At 58.6% G+C, this 5304-nt stretch overlaps 1 pseudogene; it reads left to right on the forward strand.

Annotated features, from left to right (window-relative positions):
• The first annotated feature begins 2612 nt into the window (after positions 1 to 2612).
• On the forward strand, positions 2613 to 4426 carry LOC136155425 (frizzled-5-like; annotated as a pseudogene).
• Positions 4427 to 5304: the final 878 nt, after the last annotated feature.

Genomic DNA, 5304 nt, shown 5'->3' on the forward strand with positions numbered 1-5304 from the left:
ATTTAGTTTCCCAGTCTATGTAAGTGGGATACAGGACACAAGAATGACAATAGCCGCGGTGTGTCTCGGTCCTTTAGTCCAGTCCTAAGTATTTTGAGAACTCAGGCCCTCCTGCCCTTTTTTCAACCTTCTTCCCAGTAGAAGGAAGGGGCTGGGGAAAGGGAAACAATTCAAACCCTCTTTGTAAGCGTGTGAATGAATTTCAAGAATGCCAAACACCTCAGTCTTCCAGCCTAATTAGAACACGTAGAAAAGAGGCATTTTCAGGACATTTAAAACTTGCAGCATAACAACCCATCTGGAGAGCGCCACAGTGCGTCCCAGTGGTTGGGGCTACCAGCAGGTCTTCCCGTGGGCTCCCGCTGCTCCGTGTGCCCCGGATCCCTGGCGGCCAGCGGTGTAGGCCTCGGGAGCGACCGGGGCTGGCGGGGTAGGGGTAGGGGGTACAGCCCCGTGCATTACACCGCCGGAGCCAGTGTTGCTTTTCTCTGCAGGCAGCTTCGGAACTGCCTGGATTTTTAACCCGATAAACTGATAAAGGACTAGCATGTTTGGAGTCTTCCAAAGACGGAAAGAAAATCACTTTCTTGTTGCAACAGTAAGATTTTGTTACGAAATGCAAAAGTAAAGGTTAAAGCCTGGGAGATAACCAGTAGAATATGAGGCGGGGGGGGGGGGGGGGGGAGGGGAAAGAGGTGGTAGAAATTGTGGATGTCGCGGCCCAACTATCTCGATTCGAATCCCGGGTTTCTCGATTGGAATCCCGGGTTTCCCATTTGAGCGCCTACTCTGCGCCAGGCGCTCGGAATACCGTGCTGAACAAGATTATCTACGTTGTGGTTTTCTTGGGGGGCATTAACATTAGCTCGGTTGCCTTGGTCAAGTTTCTAAACTGTTTCTTCACCTGTAAGGAGTGTCTGATTCATAGAATTATTTTAAAGATCTGAGACATCCTGTATTAAGATGTGAATGACGAACGCGCTGTCCGACACAGTTAGGACTTGGTAAGTGTTTGTTCCTCTCTAAATCTGAGCTCACCGGGTGTGAGGGTGGCTGCAGAGTGGAGACAGGTGCCACGGTTAAGAGTGATTCTTTGAGCAGTCTTTTAAACAAGCGCTGGACTGTAAGGATACTTAACTGCTGAGAAGAGATCTGGTAGGTGCCCTGGAAGCAAGCGTTCATAAGCTAGAACATTACGGGAAAGTGAGCCCCGCATAAGCAGGAATCAGCAGAGAACTCTGGAGGGACTTCTAGGGTTTCCCGCTCAGGGTCTCAAGAAGGCGTGATTAGCATTCGCCCCGCCCCCCCCCGCCCCCCCATAGCTTCCCGGCCGGCGATTGGCCAGCGCTCCTCGGCTACCCGCTCAGGGCTGGACCCGAGGGCTCCTGGGGCGAGGCCGAACTGGCGGGGCAGTGGGCGGGGATGCACGGAGAGTGTGGCGGGGCGGCCCACCAACCGAGCCCCAGCGCGAAGGGGCGGGGCCAGGGCGGAGTCTCCCGGCGGGCATTAGAAGCAGGTGACCCGGGCGGGGCGGGAGAGGCCAGTCCGCCCGCGACCGTGACTCTGCTGTGGCCACCGCCGCCGCCGCCGCGTGCAGTTCAATACCGGGCGGAGGTGGGCGAAAGGGTGTTAGAGTGCGGGGGAGGAGCCGAGCCCGGCGCGTCCCGGGAGCACCGCCACCGCCCCCAGGAGTCCGCTTGGAGCGCGGAGCCCCCTGCAGGGGAGGAGGCCAGCGGCAGGCGGGCTGGACGCGGCGGCGGGCGCGCACCGTGCAGTTCCGGCAGGGCCAGCGCTGGCTGCTCGCGGTGCTGTGAGGTGGCGGGATCCGCCAAGCGCCTTCCTCTCGCCCAGGTGCACCAGGCGCACTCGCCCCTCTGTCCAGCTCTCAGACCCTGGTGGAACACACGGCCTGTCCCCGCCCTGCCCCCGCCCGGATCAGGCGGGGAACCCCGGAGGAGGAGAGGGCGAGTGACCGGTCTGCGGCGACCTCGTTCAGGGGGCGACCCCCTCTCTGAGACGCCCCCACCTGCTGCCATGTGCTGCTGCCTCGGATACCCAGCCTCTCGCCAAACTTGCCCGATGCCAGTCCGTCTCTGAGAAACGGGGAGTGTCCCAGAGACGGGGGACCCAGGCTGGCTACGGACTATCTGCTTCTCTCCGGATTCTAGGAGGTGAGAGCCCCCGCCTTCCCCTTCTCCTCATTCTTTTCCCTATCCCTCAGCCCTTTTCCTGGGGGGCTGAGCGCTATAACCTCGGCAGGCCCAGGGAAAAGGGAGGAAGGGTGAGGGACGGGGAGTCTGTAGTTGTGTTCCAGGAGGTGAAGGGGAGGGAAGGGAGAGAGGTTAACTTAGAGATTTGGAGACCGCTTGCGGGATTGTACCATTGACGCCCCTCTAATTGGGAGTGGTTGCCATTTTTCTTCTTCCCCACTTTTTTTTTTTTTTAAAGAGTACTTTCCCCAGAATCGGAGCCTAACCGTCCCTCTCCAGCCCTGTCCAGCGAAGAGCTGAGCGCTCCCTGCGGAGGTAGCGTCCTCCCGAAACAGTTGGTCTTTGGACGGATTTCTTGAAAAAGAAACCAACAGGTTGCCAGCCCCGGCGCCACACAAGTCCGCGGAGAGGGAAGCTCCGATCCCGGTTTCCTCCTGCCTGAGCTGGCCCCAAGCGGGCTGCGGGAGACGCGGGGAGGGAGGGGGCTATGGCTCGGCCTGACCCGTCCGCGCCGCTTTTGCTGCTGCTGCTGCTCTTCCTGGCGCAGCTGGTGGGCCGGGCGGCCACCGCCTCCAAGGCCCCAGCGTGCCAGGAGATCACAGTGCCCATGTGCCACGGCATCGGCTACAACCTGATGCACATGCCCAACCAGTTCAACCACGACACGCAGGACGAGGCGGGCCTGGAGGTGCACCAGTTTTGGCCGCTGGTGGAGATCTACTGCTCTCCGGACCTGCGTTTTTCCTGTGCTCCATGTACACGCCCATCTGCCTGCCAGACTACCACAAGCCGCTGCCGCCCTGCCGCTCGATGTGGTAGCGATGTGGTAGCCGCCAAGGCCAGCTGCTCGCCACTCATGCGCCAGTACGGCTTTGCCTGACCAGAACTCATGAGCTGCGACCGCCTCCCAGTGCTGGGTCGCGACGCCGAGGTCCTGTGCATGGATTACAACCGCAGCGAGGCCACCACGGCTCCCCCCAGGCCCTTCCCGGTCAAGCCTGCCGGGGTCGCCGGCCTCAGGGAGCGACTGCGCCGCCGGGGGCCGTCGGTGTTCATGTGCAGCGAGCCCTTCGTGCCCATTCTGAAGGAGTCACACCCTCTTTACAATAAGGTGCGGACGGGCCAGGTACCCAACTGCGCGGCGCTCTGCTACCAGCCGTCCTTCAGCGCCGAGGAGCGCACGTTCGCCACCTTCTGGGTCGGCCTGTGGTCTGTGCTGTGCTTCATCTCCACCTCCACCACAGCGACCACCTTCCTCATAGACATGGAACGCTTCCGCTACCCGGAGGGCCCCATCATTTTCCTGTCAGCCTGCTACCTTTCCGTGTCGCTGGGCTTCCTGGTGCGCCTGGTGGTGGGCCATGCCAGCCTCTCCTGCAGCCGCGAGCACAGCCACATTCACTACGAGACAACGGGGCCTGCGCTGTGCACTGTCGTCTTCCTGCTGGTCTACTTCTTCGGCATGGCCAGCTCCATCTGGTGGGTCATCCTGTCACTCACCTGGTTCTTGGCGGCCGGCATGAAGTGGGGCAACAAGGCCATCGCGGGCTACGCGCAGTACTTCCACCTGGCCGCGTGGCTCATCCCCAGCATTAAGTCCATCACCGCGCTGGCCCTGAGCTCCGTGGATGGGGACCCGGTGGCCGGCATCTGCTACGTGGGGAACCAGAACCTGAACTTGCTGCGCGGCTTCGTGCTGGGCCCGCTGGCGCTCTACCTGCTGGTGGGGACGCTCTTCCTCCTGGCGGGCTTCGTGTCGCTCTTCCGCATCCGCAGCGTCATCAAGCAGGGCGGCGGCAAGACGGACAAGCTGGAGAAGCTCATGATCTGCATCGGGATCTTCACGCTGCTCTACATGGTGCCGGCCAGCGTCGTGGTGGCCTGCTGCCTGTACGAACAGCACTATCGCGAGAGCTGGGAGGCCGAGCTCACGTGCGCGTGCCCGGCCCGGACTCCGGCCAGCAGTGCGCCAAGCCCGAGTGCTGGGTGCTCATGCTCAAGTATTTTATGTGCCTCGTGGTGGGCATCACATCGGGCATCTGGATTTGGTCCGGCAAGACTGTGGAGTCGTGGCGACGCTTCACCAGCCGCTGCTGCTGCCGTCCGCGGCGGGGCCACAAGAGTGGCGGCGCCACGGCCGCGGCCGCCTACCACAAGCAGGTGTCCCTGCCGCACGTGTAGGAGGAGGCGGCCAAGGGACCAGGAGCTGGGCGGGAGTTGAGGGAGCTAGGTTGTTTTCCTTTGGTAGCTTTGCCAAGGTCACTTCCGTTTTACCTTAATGGTGCTGACGCCCCCTCTTGGGGCAACTTGGAGAGGAGGGGCAGGGGCTGTTTCCAGGGGGCACCTGTCCCAGGACTTCTCTGAGGGGCTCAGCTGACGTCTGCTCTATCTTCCTGCCTTTTTGAGGGGAACCATGTTTTTAATTTATATGTCGTTTTCTTAATTTTTAACTTTGTTGCATTTTGGCAACAAAATTTACCTTTGCTTTGGGGGGGTTACAATCCTGAGGTTGGCATTATAATGAAGGCCCACTTGGTTCAGGGTTCTGTGAACTGTGTGGTCTCAATTTGGAAAATGTATTTCCTATACTTGTGTCTTTAAAAATAATGTGAACAGTGAAAGTTTAGGTTGCTGTGAGCAGGAAGTTTCCCGTGGGCTTCTCCAGCTTACTTCTCCTTCCACTGCTTAAAGTGTCCCAGATGCTTTAAGATGAGCTGCTTGGCCCTTTCCCTAACTTTGGGGACACCCTAAGTCATACTGAGGAGGGGGAGCATAATGGGTTTTCGCCTCCGGAAAGTGACAAGGTTAGGAAGTGTTGAGAGTTTCTGTGTGTGTCCTAGCTTTGTTTAGCAAGCTTGAGTTTCTTTTCTGTAGTCCTTGTAATCATTCTCATTCTTAATGGTGCAAGCTTTGCTTGAATGACTTAGAGGTAGCATTGTAAGTGTCCAGAATAAATGTTTGGAATAGTGCTAACCTAAGGGATGGCGATTGGTTGAACTTCAATTCCAGACTGTTAAGATGGCAGCTTTGTGCTGGAGGAGTGGGTGGTTCTTAATAGACTCTAGTGATCTTACTTAAAAAAAAAAACAAAAAA

This window comes from Muntiacus reevesi, unplaced genomic scaffold (assembly GCF_963930625.1).
Source record: "Muntiacus reevesi unplaced genomic scaffold, mMunRee1.1 SCAFFOLD_99, whole genome shotgun sequence".
Lineage (NCBI taxonomy): Eukaryota > Metazoa > Chordata > Mammalia > Artiodactyla > Cervidae > Muntiacus > Muntiacus reevesi.